This window comes from Aythya ferina (genome assembly GCF_964211825.1).
Source record: "Aythya ferina genome assembly, chromosome: 18".
NCBI classification, from domain to species: domain Eukaryota; kingdom Metazoa; phylum Chordata; class Aves; order Anseriformes; family Anatidae; genus Aythya; species Aythya ferina.
The window spans coordinates 1,443,841-1,463,053 of record NC_140317.1 but is presented as its reverse complement, the minus strand read 5'-3'; the positions used below and the strand labels follow the sequence as shown (position 1 = coordinate 1,463,053).

Below are 19,213 nucleotides of genomic sequence, written 5' to 3'. Positions count from 1 at the left end.
AGGTGTTGGTGCCAGTGGTGGCAGATGTGCCGGTAGCACCGGCGGTGCTGCTGGCAGAGCGGTGCCGGCCCGCGCCCCGCGGGGAGGCCGCCGCCACCCGGCCCTGAGGGGCGGCTCCGCCCCTTCCTTAACTCTTGCGGGGGCCGGGCCCGGGCCGGCGCCGGGGGCACGGCGGGGGGCTGCGGGCCGGGCCGCGGGGCGGGGGGCGCGGGGGGCTCCGAGCCGGGCTCCGAGCCGCGGCGGGGCTCCGAGCGGCCCCGGCCCCCTCGGCCCCGCTCCCTCCCCGGTTCCTCCCCACCCCCCCCGGGCCGCCCCCCGGCGGGCCGGGCAAGGTGAGCGCCCCCCCGGCAGCCGCGGCCGCCCCGGCCTCCCAGCCTCTGCGCCGCGGGCTGCAAGAAGTTAATTTATTTTTGGAGAAGCAGCCCTCAGAGTTTGTCTAATTCCATCCGCACCAGCTCCTTTCACTCTATTTTAAACCAGTTCTTACTGTGCTGCAAGTTTATAAAAACAATCACTGCTCCCTGATAAAAGCAGCCCCAACCCGCGGAGAAAGCAAGGAGTCACAAAAGCAGCATCTCCTCCGGGACACTCTAGCTCAGCCGAAAGTTTCGCAGGTAATTTGCCTTTCCTACTTAACATCTTTCTGTTCTTCTGGCTGCTTTCTCACGTGTGTGTAGCTCTGTCGACACATGGCACCAACGTCCTGCGGGGCAATGGAGCACTGTCAGGCGTTCCTGCTGCTTCTCTTGGGCTACTGCTGGGGCCTCGGTGGCCACTTGTGCCTGCCAGGTCTTGGACTATGTGCACCCTATGTGGGTTGTGGAACAGGTTAGGACCAGGCACAAGGTGCACGTCAGAGGTCAGGAGCTAGCCGTCCATAGGGACAGGCAGGGCAAGGCAAGGAGGAGAGGATGGAGCTGTGCAAGGACAGGGTGATGGTGAGGGGCCGTCTGAGCTCTGCCTCAGGAGCCTTGCTCTGCTGCAGCCCTTTGGAAGCTATGGAAGGCTTCGCCAGCCACGCTGCCCTGCCTGCAGAGTGCGACCCTCCCGGCTTTTGTTCCTCGTGCTCCTGCTTTGGCAGGGACACCGGGTGCTGGGGAGGGTCACTCTGGCTGCGCTGACCGCTCAGCCACTTAATGCGATTTCTCCATGACTCACTGATGCAACCCACAAAAACTGTTTAGGAAAGCTCCTGGCATCACTCACGTTCCAAAATCCAGGGCATTTATGGACCGCTTTGTTTCATTTAAACGAACATATTGCAAAATGCTACCTGGCATAAACGACTGATCTCATTTGTAGAGCTCTAAAGCGCTGAAGGGTGGTTGGGTTGGCCTCATACAGGGCTTTTTCAGGGTTAATGCTTTTGAAAATGCTGCCTTGGCAGCTGCAAAATGGTTACACATCCCGCGGCTGGGCTGCACGAAGCGGGACGGGGCAGCAGTGCTGCCAGCCCTATAGCAGCTGCCCAGGCCCTCTCCTTCCTGTGGCACCGCCAGTGGTCCCCTCCACCAGTGGTCTCCTCTGTCATCAGGGTGGCCCTTGGGGCACCTGTGGGATTTTGGGAAGAGGGTTGGGGTTTTAGCGCTGGGTGGTGCAGCTGCTGCTTTGCTGAAATCCGTCAGGGTCCTGGTCGACTTCTGCCTGTTGCCTATTGGTAAAGCACACATCAGTTCAGCTCTGAGTAAACAACAACTAAATACGCAGAATGGCAGAAAATGATGGGATTTTTTTTTTTTTTTTTTTTTTTTTTTTTTTTTTGAATGGTATAACCTGATCTCTCCTGCAAATGACAGTTGCCATATGGCCTGAGGGATGGCAAAAGTCAGTGACCCCTCATCCCCATTCTGGTGCTGCTCTGCCCCTGTGTTTTGGTGGTCCAGCATGCAGGGGAGGGGAAATGTGTTGTATGTGAGGAGTATCAAGCTAAAAATAGTTCCCTCTTTCTGCTCCATCTGAATGGGCAGCCACATATGACTGTACATGGATTTGTCTGATAGTCCCGTTTCAGTGTAAGAGACAAAATATCTTAGTTATGGCTTTGTTCTTCAGCTAACAATGGGTAGCTAAAAATATCCAACTTTGTTCCACTCAATAAAGTTCTCTCAAGGGGAGACACTAATGTTACATTTTTGCCAGATCCGTTCAAAACGCAGCCAAAGAAAATGCGCATTTTTGCCAACAACTTTTCATAAAACTTGTAATGAGCAGAAAACTCCATACCGCGCCACGAGCGAGGCTGTGCTGTCTGCTGCATGCAGCATCCCGGGGCTGCTGGCTGCCCTGCTCCCCGGGGGTGTTTGAGGAGGGCAAAGCCTGGCTGAGACACAGCAGCCACCGCCTCCTCTTCCTCCTCTGTTTCCTCCTCCTCCTCCTCTACGTGTGCTCGTGCTGCACCGCAGTCTGCGGGCGCACTGGGACTTAGCGGCATGGGGCAATGTGCTGCTGCCTGCTGGTGCCTGGCAGGGGAGAGTGCCCCAGCCCTGCCAGTGGCAGCTGCTTGGTGGTCGCTGTGGTCTTGCTCCAATTGCCTTATTTCCCGTTTTATGGCAGCCGGGGCTGGAGGCCAGCCCAGCCGGCCCCGTCCTGCTGTGCAGGCTCTGTGTGTGCGTTAAAAGCCTGGCACGGCTGCTGCAACGCGTCTGCAGCCTGACAGCCAAGAGGAAACCTGCAGAGACCTCACTGGGCTGGCACGGCCCCACGGAGATGGGAAGGAGTTGGGAAGGAGATGGGCCCTCCCATGCTCACCCCTATCTCTAAATTAAATGACCGCCTCCCCATGGCTGTCACCCCGGTTCCCTGATCTGCCTGCAGCACTGCGCGGGCAGCAACTGCACGCAGAAATTGTGGGGAAAAGAGGAAGCCAGACCCATCCTTTACATCTCTGGGTCCAGCTCGTTCCGTGGGTAACAGAGCAAACCCTCTCCCACATTTCCTTGCCTTTCAGCTGTGGGCAGAGCAGATCTGGGTGACCCCAGCTGAGGACACCCCTCTTTTCACATTGAAGCTGGTTTGGACGAGGAAGCAGCTGCACCGTTTGCTACAGGTACCTTGATTTCTGACTTGCAAGTGCTTGTGCTCAGCTGGAGCTCATTTTGGTTTGGACTGGCAAGGTGCCCACCAGGTGTTTGCTGAGTGTGACCGAGTCTTATTTTTGTTTTGCCCAGCAACAGGAAAAGGAGTTGGGTTTCTTCTGTCTTCTACTGTACTTCAAGTTTGCAAATCATTCTTGAGCTCTTCTCTGAACCAGCATTTTCCCTTTTCCAGCATCCCCCCTGTTCTGTAGGCACAGCAATCACTAAAGATCACCTTAATTCTGGACCTCTCTGTGCTGCATTTGCTCTCCAAGCCGTGGTGCCACATCCAGAGCTCCCACTCAACTGTTTTTCGCTGTACCCCTCCCTATGACTGTGTCACATGGATGCTTTTCTTTGGGCACCCTCTGTTTTGTAAAAGCTGTGTTAGACCCTGCTGGCATTTAGGCTCCTGTGGCTGGGACATTTTAGAACAGGGAAGATTGATGGGTTATGACAGTAGCAGTCCCCTGTGCCAAGAAGGTAGAGGAGGCCCTTGATGCCCAGGTGGGGTAAAGGCAGGAATGGCTTTGGGAAAGGATCACCACAGAGATCACCTTGGTGAGGGTGGGCTGACATTGGCCGAAGGAGAGCTGGTGGGGCTGGTTGGATGCCAGTGAGCAGCTGAGGTTATTGTTCGAGGAGGGACACAGCCAGGGAAATGGGCCATGGGATGCTGTGTGGCCCTTCCATGTGCTGTGGCCAAAGCAAAGCCTCCCTCTGCCTGGCGGTTACCCTGTTCCTTCACCACCGTGGGCATGGAGGACCTGTCCTCCTGCCCTGAAGGCTGAGCTCCAAAGGTGGGCTGCCTACTCTGGATGGACAAGCGCGTCCTTTGGGAAGAAGCCGCTGCCTGAAGTGATTCATGCAGTGTTTGCGGCTGCAGTATTCCTGGAATGTACCTGCTTTATTTCTTGGCCTTCTGGCTTGTTGTTGGAGAGGAGCTGAGTTAACGTTCTGGGTATGGATGGTGAAGGGATCCAGCCCCTGCACTTGGTGAATACAGCAGCTGTGGGTCAGGCCATGGTGGAGGTGCTCAGAGGGTTGTGAGCTGGTCGGGAGGCCCTGCGAGATGACCGGGTGTGGACATTGCCTGCCAGGCCATGGCAGAGGGCCCTGTGTCAGCGCAGGTGGCTCAGCGGCCTCAGCTGAACGCTCAGGCTGGCAGGGAGGACTTCATGCCTGGCCTGGAGACATCGCATGTGAGGCCAGCTCAAGGCTCCCTGCTCGTGTAGGCCAGTCAGCGCAGCTGTGCTGGAGGAGGGCTCAGGGGCACAGCAGAGAGCCTTGCTTCAGTGGGAGTGGAGGTAGGAGGCACTGGTGCCACACTCTTCTGCTTGCCCGTTCCCTGCTCTTCCACGCTGCCGGCTGGTGTCCTTCATCCCCAGCTGCGCATCTCACAAGAGCAGTCAGTCCCTGCACTTGTCTGGCTCCTAGAGGGTGGATACTTCACATGCAGCGTGCATTTTGAAATGTCAATGGTCATTTTGAAAGTCTCCCAAAGTCCATTTCTTCTGCCAGCTTCCTACCCATGGTCTCCTCAAGGATTTGTGCCCATCCTTGGGACTGGGAGCCCTCAGGTGCCTTGGACACAGAGAGTGTCTCCAGTCCTGTGTCCCTGTGTGGAGTGAGGAGCAAGGAAATGAGCACCTTGGGTCATGGTGTGCAGCTCCTTCATGGGCATGTTGCTGTTCTGGAGACTTGCAATAGCACTGTTGTGAATTACAGGAGGGACATTTCTGGAAGAAGACAGGAAACAAATAATTTTTTTGTCTGAGGTGCTCCATGGTGATTTCCTTGCTGAGTCTACAGAGCCCGAGCAGTAGAAGCACCTCCATTTTGAGACTGACCAAACAGCACAAGCCTCAAAGGTGATGTAGGCACTGATATTCAGGAGTGTGATCCTAAATGCTCCTCCCAGGCCGTGGTGGCTCCGGGTGCTTGCTGCCAGCCTGGCAGTCTGAAGGTGGAGCTGTTGCTGCCTCTGGTGGCCTGTCTCTCATGCACTTGACTGCAGGTGGCCTCAACCTGTCCCAGCCACTTCCAGAGGGGTGGCTTCATCTGCCACTGGCCTTTATGCAGGGACATTGAGCAGCCAGAAGCTGAGGTTTAGTGGGAGAGGCAAGGAGAGGAAACTTCCATACTTGTCCTTCCTTCTAAGCCAACACAGAGCTGGTTTTCAGCACCAGAGACAACAGTGCAAGCAATACAGGGGAGGCGAGCAGAGAGGCTGTGGCCAAGCCCAAGCACTGACACGTGAATGGGGGAACAGCCTGGCAGTGCAGCCCCTGCCTGCACTGCACCTGCCTGTTACCAGCTGCCAGGCTTCTGGCTCACAGGGGAAGCTGTGGACACAGGCCTCATGCACAGGAGAGGTACATCAGAGGACAGTGCTTTGGGACCTTCTATCTCTTGATACCTGCATGGCCCTAAAGTGAGATCTCATGACCTGGGGTTTATGCATGTGACCTAACCATGAACTGCTGTGGTTATCTCCTGTCCCACCAGCTGATGCTGCTCATTAGGTGCTAATGATTTAGGTAGAGCTACAAGGTAATTTCTGAGAGCCTGTGCAGGGGTCATGCTGTCTGGGGCTTCCAGGCTCTGCTGTATGTGTAGTGCACATGGCTTCCTGGTCAGCACACTCCTCAGCTTGGGTTCACAGGGCACTTGAGAATCCTGCTGTCAGGACTGTCCCCACTACACACTGCTGCTTGGTGTGTGGTCCTGATGCCAAAACACACAGTGCAGTGACCTTCGTGATCTTCTGGCCACTGCACCTGGGACCTGCCTGGGTCCATCATGTCATGTGTCCTAGGCACACCGCAGCCACCAGCTTGGTGCTGCTGGCATTGCCCTGGAGCAGGCACCATGGTAGGGGACGTAGGTCTGCCTTAACTGCATTTTCTGACTCATGTGGGTTTATGACCCAACCTCAAGCCAAAAATACACCCAACTTACACGGGCACTGCTGGAGCAGACACAGAGGCTTATCAGGTGTCCCCAGGGACTTCCTGACTCCTGACCTCATCACAAGGGTGTGAGAGCCACGAGCACCCCGCAGGCCTTGCCCTCCCGCCTGGTGTCCCTTGGGGTGTAGGGCAGATCCTGGGCTGGCAGTGGGGCCGTGCACCTCGGGCGCACTCTGTGGTGTGGGTAAAGTTCCCCCCACAGACGGAGCTCTGCCTAGCAAAGCGTGGGCAATCACCTGGATGGCTCGTTTTTGCTCAGACACTTGTCCACCTAACAGAACACTGTGCAGCTTTGTTCATGATGTCTACCAGTGGGGCATCCCTGGTGAGACTGCAGATGAACAGTGAAGGACAGATAGATGCCTGTGCAGAGTGGAGGAGTTAAATGAAGAAGAATAAAATCCAGGCCAAAACGGGCAAGTTTTCCCATTCATCCCTCATGTTGACCAGCGTGGTACTCCCCAATACCTGCCTGCTCCTGCTCTACTCTGAATCTGCCTAACATGGCCTCTACCAGGCAGCAGGAGACCTTGGGGCTGCCCAGAGCTCCACTTTTGGAGCCACAGGGCAGGTGTGGGACCTGTGCCAGCCCTGCACTGACCCCTTTTGGACTCCCTCTGGTGTGTCCAGCACTGAGCATGCACCCAGGGAGGTTTCTCATCATCTGAAGCGCCCAGGGGCTCTGCTCTGTAGGGAAAGGGGACCTTGTATTGGCACTCTGCATCTCTGTGAGCATCGCCCACCTGACAGGCAGGCTCTGATCTCTAATGAAGAACCCTGTCCATGTCTTCTGGCATGTTAGCAGCATGAATGATTTTCAGTCTGCTTGGTATTCCCCATTCCCTGTAACTATCTGGGCAGTTCATGCACCTGCAAGCTCACCATCCACTTGCTTAAGTCAAGCTGCTGCCACACTGTGTTGTGCCCCTTGTCCTATCAGAGCTTATGCAAAGCCATGGCTGCTCTTGGTTGACATCAGTGGGGACTCAGGAGTACCCTGTTTGCACAGGGCTGCTTGGAAGGGAGCTGGCATGGGCCTGCTGGGGAGACGGGGATGCAGGACCTGCAGAAACCTGCTCTGGGTCACTTCTCCCTCATTCCCAGCAACGTGCTCACAGCCTCAGCCACATTGCCCAGGGGGCTGTCCTGCAGCCAATCCTGCCACCACAGCACAGCCACTCACGCCTTGGTTCTGCGTGTCCCTGGACCCAGTGAGTGCCCAGGGCTTGCTCCTCTCCTTATGCTCACCACTCCCATTAACTGCAGAGTCAGTTTTACCCTTCCTGTTATATTTCAGGTCTCCCAAGGCCAATCCATCCCATGTGATGTTGTAGCCAGTGGTAGGGAGGAAAGCACAGTGGCTATGGACTGTTGAGGATGACAGTCTGGTACAGCCTTATTGGAGGGGCATCTCTGCTCTTAGGATGAGGTTCTGAGCAATGGGTTGACACCATTCCCACAGCATGTTACAATGTGTGACTCCCAAACTGATTGAGTTTTGCAGCTTTCCTGTATTTCTAGAAGCACAACTGCTGCTGAGGAAGGGCAAAGGATTGGGAAACTGGACTGAGTATCTCACTGTAGGAGCCAGTTTCAAGGCATTCCTACAGAGGCTTGCTGAAATGCAGAGGGACCTGGGGATGAAAGAGCTGAAGGGAGCACATGGACCCAATTGGGTGCAGATCCAGACCCCACATGTCTGTGCGTGTTGTTCCCTATCTGCACTGCAGGCTAAGGCAATAAATCAAAGTGGATCACTAGGAAAAGGGCTGTCAGAGCAGGTCATTTCTCAGGGCTTTGACATCGGCCAGCCAGCTGCTGGACGGGGCATATGGAGTTTGTTTAACCACCAGTGGCAGCATGTATTGCCTTGGGTCCAACAGCTCACTTTGCAGTGCAAGTAACAATAACATGCATGTGCAGTTGATAGAGCGTTGCAATGCCATGTGGGATTTGCTCTCAGCTCAGGAAATGTTCTTGGGAAAGTCTTTTCCCTCCCAGTGCTAGCAGAGGAGGCTCGACTCCTTTCTGAAGCGGGATGATGAATAACAACTCCCCAGAGATGTGGCAAATGCTGTGAAACAGCCTCGCAGAGCTGTGAGCCCCAGCTCAAAGGGCCCTGCTGCGTTCTGTCCCTGGAAAACTTGCAGCATCTCATTTCTGCTCTGCAAACAGCACGTAGGCATCTCCACCAGCGGCTGTCATCACCGCTCGAGGAGCCGTCCCGGCACGCCACATGGAGTCCCCGGGTTCGTCGCTGACAAATGGCTCCCTCCCAGGAGGCTGCCTCATTGCCTGGTGTTTATGTGGCTGGTGCAGAAGGGCAGGAGTGGTTGCAAATGGCTCTTCGAATTCTGAGCTGCTAAGTGGGTTCAAATAACACAAATGGCCCTTTAAGTGGTGGCTGTGCTCAACAAATCCTTCGTGCAGTTGCTTGCTCATCTGCACACTTCTCTCTGTTTCACCAGAACTTTTCCATAAGGTGTCTCCAGGCCTGTGTCCCACCACGCTCCATTGTCCAGGCCTGCAGAGCAGCTAGGGGTCCTGGGGCTGTGAGTGTCCTCATCCTGCTGTGCTGCTTTCCTGTAGCAAAATGGTTTTCTACTCTCTTTAGCAGTGCAGTCAAACCAGACCTGCAGGAGGTGCACAACTGCTTTGTCAGTGCCTCAGCATGGCAGGGATGGTCTCACATCTGTGTGGCAACTGGTGCCACCATGGTCCTGCCAGGGTCCGAGAGGTTGGACAGTGCTGCTGAGCAGGGCCCTCCACATTGTCCCAGGGCTCTGTCCTGCCATGCTTCATCTTCAGGGATGTGTGACCATGCAAGTCAGACACATGGCTTTTCAGAAGGGTTTCTAAACACACTCCTTAGTTCAAATTGAACAATGATCCTAAAATTAAATATCTCTACCAGCAGTGCCGGCCTTGGTTTCCTCCTGGGGAAACTCTGCTACTCCAGACCCAGTTCCAGGTCTGCAGAGCTTCAGGGACCTGCAGAGGCAGAGAGCAAAGATGCAGCAGTGGCCCACAGCCACTGGCTGAAGGTGTCTCTGGCGACTGCTGTGTCCCACTGGAGACACCTGCTGTGAGTCTTGACTGGGATGAGACCTCAGTGGGCTCTGGCTCCTGTGGACTGAGCATGGGGAGCCAACAGGGTTGAAAGGTGGAGAGCTCCTGGGCACAGCACCATCTCAGCACCTGGGAGAAGGGGCAGGGAGGGCAGGAATGTCATCTGGGACCACAGCAGATGGCTTCCTGGGATGGGAGGTGTGTTCAGCCCAGCCCCTGGCGCAGGGGGTGCCCCACTGTGGCCAGAAGAGCACTGCTCGTCCTGAGCACAAGGGACTGCTGGTGCAGCCGGGACACAAAGGGTGCCCCAAGCTCTGGTGCTCGCAGCGGTTAGCCCACAGCACACGGCCAGGCCTAGAGGAGATAAGGGATGTCTAAGTCCAGAGTGGGAGGCAGCACTCTTTGGAGAAGTGTAGGATGTGCCAAGAGCCCTGGTTTTGTACTCTAGCTGCAGAGCAGGCTTGACAGTAAGCCCGTGCAGGCTCTTCCGTTGGGGATTTTCAGCCGTACAGAGTGCTTGGTGGTATCTGCTCCTCTGCTCTGCCTTCTCCAGGCCATCTGACTGCAGCACGCACACTCTGGCTGCCCAGCATCCCAGCCATTTGTCACTGAGAAATTTAACTTTCTGAAGTCTGCAAGCTTGCTAAGAATAAACTTAATAAATTAGTGAGCGTATTTAAAGTGCACCACTGCTCGCTGATCTGGCATTTTAATCTACTCGTGAAGCTATCCAGAGTGTTTGCTCAGCGTGTGGCCAAGTTCTGAAATATTTGCATGCTGCTATTGTCAGTACATCTTCTGACCCTTTGCAAAAAGATGGCAGGAGGAGTGAATTTATAAGAATCTTCCACTGGCGAAGGTAGCGGAGCTGTTCCTAACACACTCAGTAGTTATCTCCCTTAGATCATCTTTGCCTGTTATTCCGATCGGGTGGAAGAGATACAATTAAACAGCGCAGCTGTGTTTTATGTTCTCCAGGGCTACATATCCTCTTCAGTGACACACATTCTTTGCAGGTCAGTTGTAAAACATGTTTGATGTTGGCACACAGGCAGCCGGAGCAAGCCGAAGCTGCTCTTTCTGCTGGGAATGGCGGCAGGGAAGCTGCAGGTTAGCCTGGCCTCGCCTGTGAAGGAGAGAAACGCCCTGACTGCTCCTCCTGCCTCTTCCCGAGGCTGTGGGCGGGTGGACAGTGGGGAGCAGGGGTTTGTGCAAACAGGATGAGGGCAAAGCAGCTGAGTGCAGGGCTGGTTCTCCTCCCCCGTTCCTCTGCCTTGTTGCAGCAGCGTGGATAACAAGCTTCCACAGGCTTTTCTGCAAGCTGCCCATTTCTGCCAGCACTTGAGGGTTCACAAAGCCCTGAGGAAATGGAGCAAGGAGCCCCTGGTCACGCTTCTTTCCATGACCATCTCCACACTATGGTCTGTGCAGGGTGTGGGCTTTGAAGTCCTTGCACACACTGGAGCCACCTTCACTGTGGGCAGCACCCGAAGATTTCCAGCCGCAGCGCAGTAATGCAGCCCTGCTGGCTCCAAGCACTGAAGAGACCTCAGGGCTTCTCAGGACCACGGGGCTCGGTGACCAGGCTGAGCAGGGAACCCAAGAGTCCTTGGCGGGTCTCTTTCCTTGGAAGTTGTCATTTCTAGGTAGTAAATCATCTGCCCTGTTTTAGACATCTACTTAGTGCAAGATGAATTGCTTCCTAAAGACCACGGCTATAGAGGCTATACCTGCACATGCAGGTGTGCAGTGACAAAGCAGGCTGACCCCAGCACAGAGATGTAGGATTAGGGATGTTAGAGATCAAGGAGGAGCACACCAGGCCAGGTTTGTAAGGAAGCCCAGTTATCAGTTAAACCTGTGTTAAAAGACAAACAGTTTGGAAAGGAATATTGACCAGAACAAAAAATATTTTTTTGTAAAACAAAAAAAGCAAAAAAATCATTTGGAGAAGGATGGAAAGGGGGAGTAATGAAAGAGAAACTAATTATAGCTGCAAAGGGTAAAGTACAGTAGAGGCCACAGACCCTGGTGTGAGATCAGGAGTCTGGGTGGGAGTGAAAGTCACCAGGTGCTAAGGACTGCCCAATGCTCAGTAAAGGGTGCCCCTTCCCCACTGCCCATCCCTTCCTGAATTCACAGCACGTCACCTTTCAGACTTTTTCCCTTCTAAAATTGATCATAATGGGCCCTCCATAGAGACCTGTTCAGCAGCCCTGGGCCCAACAAGTGGAATAGTCCCAGCAGGGAACCATGTGTCTGCCCTAAGTTCAAAACTTCAGTGGCTCACAGGCTCCTGGTACGAGAAGGTCCTAAAGTCTTGGAAAGAGAAACCATTGCTTCTGCTGTGCTGCATAGTTTAATTAAGCTGCCATGATAATTCACTTCTTTTGGCTCTACGAGATCACTGCGGGTCTAAGAAATGGCCTTTTTTTTTTAACATATTACCAAGAAAAATACTATACTGAAGCTTTTGCTGTCAGTGAGACATGACAGAGAGGGACTCTGTTCCTGCCTGTAGGTACGTGCAGCCAGCAAGAGTAATGATGAAACCCTTATCATAGCTGTTTGGACTATGAGGACTGCAGATATATTTGCCATTATCTAGTCTGGCTACCAGGTATAACCTGAGCCCAGATTTACTCCTGCTTGAGACAGAGCAAGCAACCAAGCGTGATGTAACATTTGCTAATGTTGGAGATTCCCACACTGCCTAGGAGAATTGTTCAAGTGGTTCATTACCTTGGCTCCTATGTCAGTAAGCAGTGTGCCACATTTCAGTTCACCTACCTTCAGCTTCCAGACATCAGATCATAGTAAAACTCCATCTGCTAGATTGGAGAATCTTCTATGGGGAAATATATGTTCTCTAGATAACCCACGGCTTTTTTTTTGGCAAGCAAAGTAGATTGAGCTCTTGAGGTCTCTCACTGCAAGGTCAGTTCTCTTTTATGATCTTCACAGCGGTTCTCCCAGTCTCCCAGCATCCTAGTGAACGGTGACCACCAGAGCCAGGTGCTGGATGGATGCAGGCACCCAAATGCAGAGTAGTGTAATTTCCTCACTGCTCCCCGAGGCTGCCGTCCAAGGGATGCAGTGGCCTTTGGGCCACCTTCCCATGCAACGAGGGTGCAATCAGCTCAAGCTCTACCAAACTCCCCAGGGTTTCATAATCACCACTTCCCCGGACACAACATCCTGCCTTGTATGTATGGCCGATAATCTGCGTTCTTGTTCCTAGATGCATGACTATATTTGGCTATATCAACTATCTGCTTGTGCCCAGTTTAACCAGCAACCCAGGCCATTCTGTAGCAGTGATCTGGCTTCTTCTTTATTTGCCGGTCTCACAATCTCTGTGTCATCAGCAAACTTTACCACAGATGATTTAATATTTTTTTCAGATCATTGATAAAAATGTTGAATAGCACAGGGCCAGGAACCGACCCCTGGGGAACTCCACTAAATTCACCCCTGCTGGGTGAGGAGTTCCCATTTACAATTGCATCTGACACACGTCACCCAGCCAGCTTTTAATCTATTTAATATGTGCCATGTTGATTGTGTATTGTTTTAGTTTTTTAATCAAAATGTCTTACAGTACCAAGTCAATTGCCTTGCAGAAGTCTAAGTATATTACACCACCAATATTATTTTTATCAATCAAACTTGTAATTTCATGAAAAATATGAATCTTTGTTTGACAAGTTCTGTTTTCCGTAAGTCTATGAGTTAGCATTAATTATATTTCTTTGGTTTAAATCGGTGTCTGCTGCATGCTGTAGCTGCCTTTGGAGGTGACTGCCCAGAGCTGCGGCCAGCCTGACAGGCCTACCAGTATCTGGTTCAGCCAATGACTTCTATAAACATTGGCAAACATTAGCTTTCGTCTATTGCTGTTGAGTGTTCTAGTGCATCCATCCAGAGATAGACTAATACAACCAACAACTTCAGAAGAGATGCATTTATTCCTTTTATATCGAGAGAAATTGCTTCTCATTAGCTTCGGGTTTGCAGACCATACATTGTCCTCAACTCTTGGCTTTTCTTATCGGTTTTCTACAGTTTCACACTTCTCATCCATTATTACCAGTTTCCACTTTCTTAAGTTATATATGGTTTTCTTATTTTTCACAGTTGTCTTCACTTCCCTCATAAGCCAGAATATTTTTTTTTTAACCAATGTTGCCTTCTTTCTCAATTGTGGGATTGTGGTTTTGGGGCAATGCGTAAAATGTTTTTCAACAATTCCCAGTTAGCATTCACATTTTTCTGATTAAATTCTTCTCCCAATTGATTCGGTTCATAATTGTTTTCAGCTCTGTGAAACTGAATCTTTTCAGCATTAAGTAGATATATTTTCAGAACAGAGCTTTACTTTAAATATTCACTTTATTGTCATTTTGCTTTTCAGTTAAATAAAATAAAACATCAACTCTTAGAGATATTTGGCATGTATTTTAGGGTCACAGAACTGGGAAATGGGAATTGTTCCTGAGAAAAGATGTTTTCATGATTTATTTATTTTTTTGTCAAAGTATATATTAATCTGCATAAATTGGGGCTTGTCTAAAATCCAAAGCCATGAAGATGACATTGTCCCTCTTTTGGCAACTGAAGGTTGAGACATTTAGTCCAAAACTTTTTTTCAATTCTCCAAATTTCCTGAACATTTTGGATTTGGCAACTAAAATGAGAAACTCTTTAATCACTTTGGGATTGTTCAGATTTAACTGGAAACCCAACTTCCTTTTATCTATCTATCTTGCTCTCTATCTTATTATTTATTTTGTGGGAAATGTGTATTTCCTTTTGAAATTACGAATCTGGTGTCCAGAATACTACATTGCATTGATAAAACATTTGAACAAGTATTTGGGACTTATTCTGCAGAGGATGCCTATGGCTAGAAGGTCTCTGGTGAGGTGCCCACCTCATGGCAGGACTCCTCTGTCCCCAAAATGGGTCCCACTATTCACGCTCAGCCTAGACTATTGGTGCCATGGGCGGCTGGTTCTCTTCTCCCCAGAACAGTCAGGGAAATGCTTCTGGACCATTCATGTTGACCCAGCAGCCAAACCAGCCTGTGCACGGTGGGGAGTTCATGTGTTCCCATGGGAAGCGGATGAAGACCAGCTGGGCAGGAGATGTCACACCTTCCCTGTGGTCGCTGCCAGCTTTGCATGTTAAGAGAAGCATGTAGAGATGAGGGGAAGCCCCAAGTGAATGTTGTACCCAGAGCTGGTAGAGGTGTGACCAGGCTGCTTTATGAGGCTAGCTCAAAACGGCTGTGGATGGCCATGGATCCAGATGGCCAGACAGGTGCAGGAACTTCCTTGCCTGAAGCCCACCTGGGGAGCAGAAGAGTGTCTGGGATCACAGTGAGTCACTGTTGTGTCTTGTGGGACTATCTTCTAATGTGTATCTATCCTCAACCTCTGGCTTCTACTGAAATGCATACATGGCTCAGATGATGGCTTGTGGGTTCCCATTGTCTCCTACCACTGGTACTGTGAGTAAAATCCATCAATTGCAACTATCCATAAATTGCAATTGGTCACTCAGGCTGTGGGGTTGGGTCTTTGCTGACCCACAGGTGACACCTAGGAACTTTCAGGATGACGAGTTGAAGAGATTTCAGAACAATCCCTGTCTTCACCCTCCCAGTCAAGACAGTTTGCTTGTATGGAGCCTTGACAAACACGGTGCTTTCCCTCATCCCTCCTCTGGCTTAGACTCTAGGGTATGCTGAGCTCTGTCTTACAGCCTCTGCTCCCCCCAGGCATGGCATGCTGCCTCTGGAGGTACGATTACAGGAGTTGACATGTCTTATTCTCATGAGTCATTTTTTCATTCACGCCTTGAGTTTCTGCAGAGCCATTTGCTGGCTTTCAAAGGCAGAAGGAGTCATCTGCTCTGACTTCTGCACAGCAGGCCAGGGACTTTCGTACTGATTCCTGCATCCTCCTGCAAATTCCAGTCAAGAAAAAGTATTTATTTCACAATGAGATACCCAGTCATGAATTAAATCCTTTGTGCTGAAAGTAAATCTGCTGCATCCCTAGGCAAGTTGGTCCAATGGGCCAATAGTGCTCAGTGTTAAAAGTGCATTGCATATTTCTGCGTAGATCCTGTTTGTGCCTGCCAGATTAAAGAGCACTCTGCCAGAGAGGTCTGCCTCCCACACTGGTGTTGCAGGATAACTGGAGCCACTCATGTTAGCCTGCAGAAAAGAAAGCCCGTTATTCCCAAGAGAGCTCCTGGTTTTCTCCAGATCTTTTGAGCTTCATTAGCACTCCCAGAGCCAGAGGCAGCCCAGGCAGGCTTCCCTCCCCGTCGCCATCCATCTCTTCCTCTGCTTCTTTCCCTGGGGAGACCTATAATACTAGATTCTTTCTATTAAGGGCAGTATTTCTTCCATGGGATGTTTACTCATGGCTTTCCATCCCCACGTTCCCCAACAGACCTGGGAGTGTTTATTGTCCTGTCCATGACAGACATTACTGCCTCAGTCACTCTACCAAGTGTTGTAGCACTCTGCTGTTGGCTTCTGGGCTCGTCAGCTCTGGGATGTTCAGGCCTGGTGATGGACCTGTCACATTAACCATTTCCTCCAGGCCACCAGGACTCTCCAGCCGGCTGGGCTGAGGTCCCCTGGTCACCTTGTGGGACAGCAGCTCCCTTGGGGCAGCATGAAAGCAAAGGCAGAGCTGGAGGGACGTGGCCACTTCTCAGTCCCCCATGCCCCAAACCCAGGAGCCTCTTGGCTGACCCCATAAAGGGGCAGTGCCAGTGGGAGAGCCCCAACTGTGACACTCAGGTCTGCTCACGATCTCCCCCCTCTCTCTGCAGCCCTGGGTCACGTAACGTGCTCGGAGCAGGCCAGACAGACTCTCTGGCAGACTCTCTGGCATCGCTTTTTCAAGCCTGATTAATGGGGCCAGCTCTCCTCCAGATTGAACTCAAGAAAATACCATTATCTCCTGCGCAATGACTCAGATATTGTATTGCAACATCTTGTTGGTTATGTCAGATCGCAGGCAACGATATTAAAAATGAGCATTTTACCCTGGACAGGGTATTAACTATGAAATTAAATCTGTATTTATTGCCTTTAGCCACGAGCCTCTGGACTCTTCCAGAATAAATGTTTTTAGTTCCATGCGGGAAGATTCTGGCATTTATAGGCCAGACGTTTCGGAGCAGAGCGTACACCCATGCACACGGCCACACCATGCCCTGGGCCGTGCGTTCCCGTGCTGCCTGACGTCACGGCAGTGAGCTCACGCTTTGCCCAGGTGAGGTACCCCTGTGCCCTGCAGAAGCCCATGTCAGGCAAGCTCAGAAATTATAATATAAATGTAATTTATAATTATAATATAGAAATGTAGGATTACAAGATATAATAGCAATACAAATATATTTTATAGTTATAAATGCCAGCTGCAGGTATTTGCCTGAGTGTTTTTAGCCATAGCTTGGGTGAGCACTGTGTGGGTGGAGGGAGCTGCCAGTGGGATGGGCTTCATCCCCACTAGCAGGGCACCAGCACTAGTGCTGCCATGGGATGGGGCTGAGCAGGGGCTGGCTGCAGCAGGAAAGCCACCATGTTTCATGTGTGATAGTGTCCTGGTATGCCTGCCTGCCCACAGCCTGCCTGCCCCCAGGCACTGGGGCTTGGTCTTCAGCCACCACTTCCACAGCTCCTCAGGCCAGGAGCTGAACAAGAGGATTTCACTGGAACGGATGTTTTGCACAGGATAAGGTCTGTTCTGAGAAGACAAAAAAAAAAAAAAAAAGTATTATTTCATGGAATATAAGTATCAGAATCAAAACCAGGTGACTTTGTTCGAATACAAGTGGCATTTTTCAGTTAAATAGCAGAACAGAGGTACCTTTAAAAGACTGATGAGAAGTAATGATGTTCACTTTGTTCAGTTTGAAGCTCCCTATGTGCAATTTCTGCCTCTTATTATTTATTTATTTATGTTTGACAAATACTTGGACTGGCTCTTAGATCACCTGGAGTTTTTTTCTGGATGTGTTTCTGGTGGTGCCGGGCTCTCTTATTGGCCTTTCCTGGGTTGTGCCTGCTGGAAGGTGAGAACCATGCACAGCCCTGAGGGATGTTGCTAAATGCACCTGCAGTTTATGATGAAATCCAGCCAAATCAGGTTTTCAGTGACATTTCCAGTGCTGTGGCATGGCTTGAAGCACAGCAAACAAAGCCAGGGCCTCATTCGAAGGATCTTAACTCTGCGGCGGTATTGGAAGGGGAAAGAAATGAAATGCTCCAAACCTTCTTTGAAAGCCTGTGCAATGTAGCTTGCACTCCCCAGTCATGGCAGCACAGCTTGGGATGGCCCCTGCCCGTCCCTGTGCAGTGCCCTCGGTGTGAGGTGGTGGGATGCCAGACTCGGCTTCATCATGCTGGCATGGGTGTCCCCAGGCTCTGTGTCAGCTGGGCCCTAGGCACACCATGAAGATCTTGGCCACCTCTTTTTACCTCAGTCCTCCCTGCTTTCCTGCCCAGAATCAAGCTGAAACCACATCTCTTGGCTTGTGTTTCCCACTGTGGTTTGGGATGTCCGCTATCCCACAGGGCATGAACATCTCACCCAGAACATCTTACCCCCTCGGCAGGACCAGAGCACAGGCAGATCGTCACTCACTCCTCTTGGGATAGGGTGGGATGCAGCTGATGGATTTAAGGGCTTTTCCAACAGGCATCGAGTTTGGCAAGCACACAATTGTTGTTAAATGCAAGAATACTTCATTGTTGTCAAGTGTAAAAATCACTTGCTGTTGTCTTGTGAGAGCAAACTGCTCTGGCCTCACACAGAGCCTGCTGGCAAGGAGCAAGCCCCGAGAGCCGGTCTGCATTTAACGCGGCTGCCTGAGTCCTTGGGAGACAGAGAGCAAGCACGGTGCTCATGTGGGCCAGCCCTGCTGATGGGGCCAGCAGGCGCTGCTTGCTGCACCGAGCTGGACAGCCTGCTGCCAGGCCACTCTCACTTCTGAGGACGCAGGACGCTGCCATGGCCACCCCTGCTTCCCAGGGCCACCTCAGAACCCTCAGCCCCACTGCTCTGCCGAGGGCTGCTGGTGGACGGGGCTGATTGTCTGGCTCATGGTGCTACCTTCAGCATGGCCCATGGTCACGATGGAGCCTGACACCATTTTGGGCCATGAGCCTGCTGTGGGTGTTAAGACCTGGGCTGAGTGTGCAGATGGTGGGCTCTATCCTGGTGCTCACTGTGTGGCCCTTGTCCAAGTGTGTGCATGGGGCATCCCGCACTGAGGAGACAACTCAGAGGGGAAAGCAACCCAGAAAGAGACCCCCATAGGCCTACTGGGCTCCCTCACCTCTGATCTGCCACCACAGGCGTGGGCTGATGTGAGGGTCTTCTGGGACCCATCTTTTGCTGATGTGGCCTCCTGGATGTCCAAGTCTTGTGACTAGTAACCCCCCATGGAGACAGTGTATTGGCCTGTGGTTGCCTTTCACCTGCTCAGAAGTTACCCATGGGTGCACACAACCATGGCCTCAGGAGATGTGCTCAACATGGGGCTGCTCTCTCTCCTCTGTCATGAAGAGGAGGTGCCCTGGTTCTTTTCCTCCTTAGCTTGAGAAGATCAGAGACCCATTGGGCAAAGCCACTAGCTTTTGTCCCTTGAGATATCCTTGGGGCCCAGGGGATGTCATCCACCCTTTGCCAGGGGTGAGATGTCTGCCGTTGCCAGGGCTTGAGGATGCAGCTGTGCATGGCCACCAACTGCTTGGTCCTTCCCAGTTTCATCCTTGCAGGGAGGGAGGACTCTCTGGGTGAGAAGCTGGAGCAGGTCCCTCAGAAGTCTCTTCCCACTGATACTACGATACTGTCCATAATAAAACAAAATGTGAATCTTAAAGAATAAGGGACGGAAAGGTGCTGTTAGTCCTTTGAATGCTGCTTCTGGAAGGTATCTGTGGATGCTAATCCACCTTGGGAATTTTTAGGAGTGTTTAAGGTAGCATCTGGCTCATCCAGGTATGTGAACTGTGTACATCCCTAACATTAGCTGAGTCTCTTACGAGTTTAACCAGGAATTTCCTTT

General features: G+C 51.7%; 1 protein-coding gene across 10 annotated transcripts in view; it reads left to right on the top strand.

Moving 5' to 3' along the window:
• The first annotated feature begins 209 nt into the window (after positions 1-209).
• The window catches only part of MYOCD (myocardin), a 248,357-nt gene continuing 229,353 nt past the window's right edge, over positions 210-19,213 (top strand). For 4 of the 10 annotated variants that reach the window (XM_084491766.1, XM_084491776.1, XM_084491773.1 and 1 more), the window contains exon 1: positions 210-614. The gene's annotated coding sequence lies outside the window, so the exon portion shown is untranslated. Of the gene's footprint in view, positions 615-2,947; positions 3,047-19,213 lie in introns of all 10 variants that reach the window. The other 6 variants (XM_084491768.1, XM_084491771.1, XM_084491767.1 and 3 more) reach the window with 4 other exon arrangements.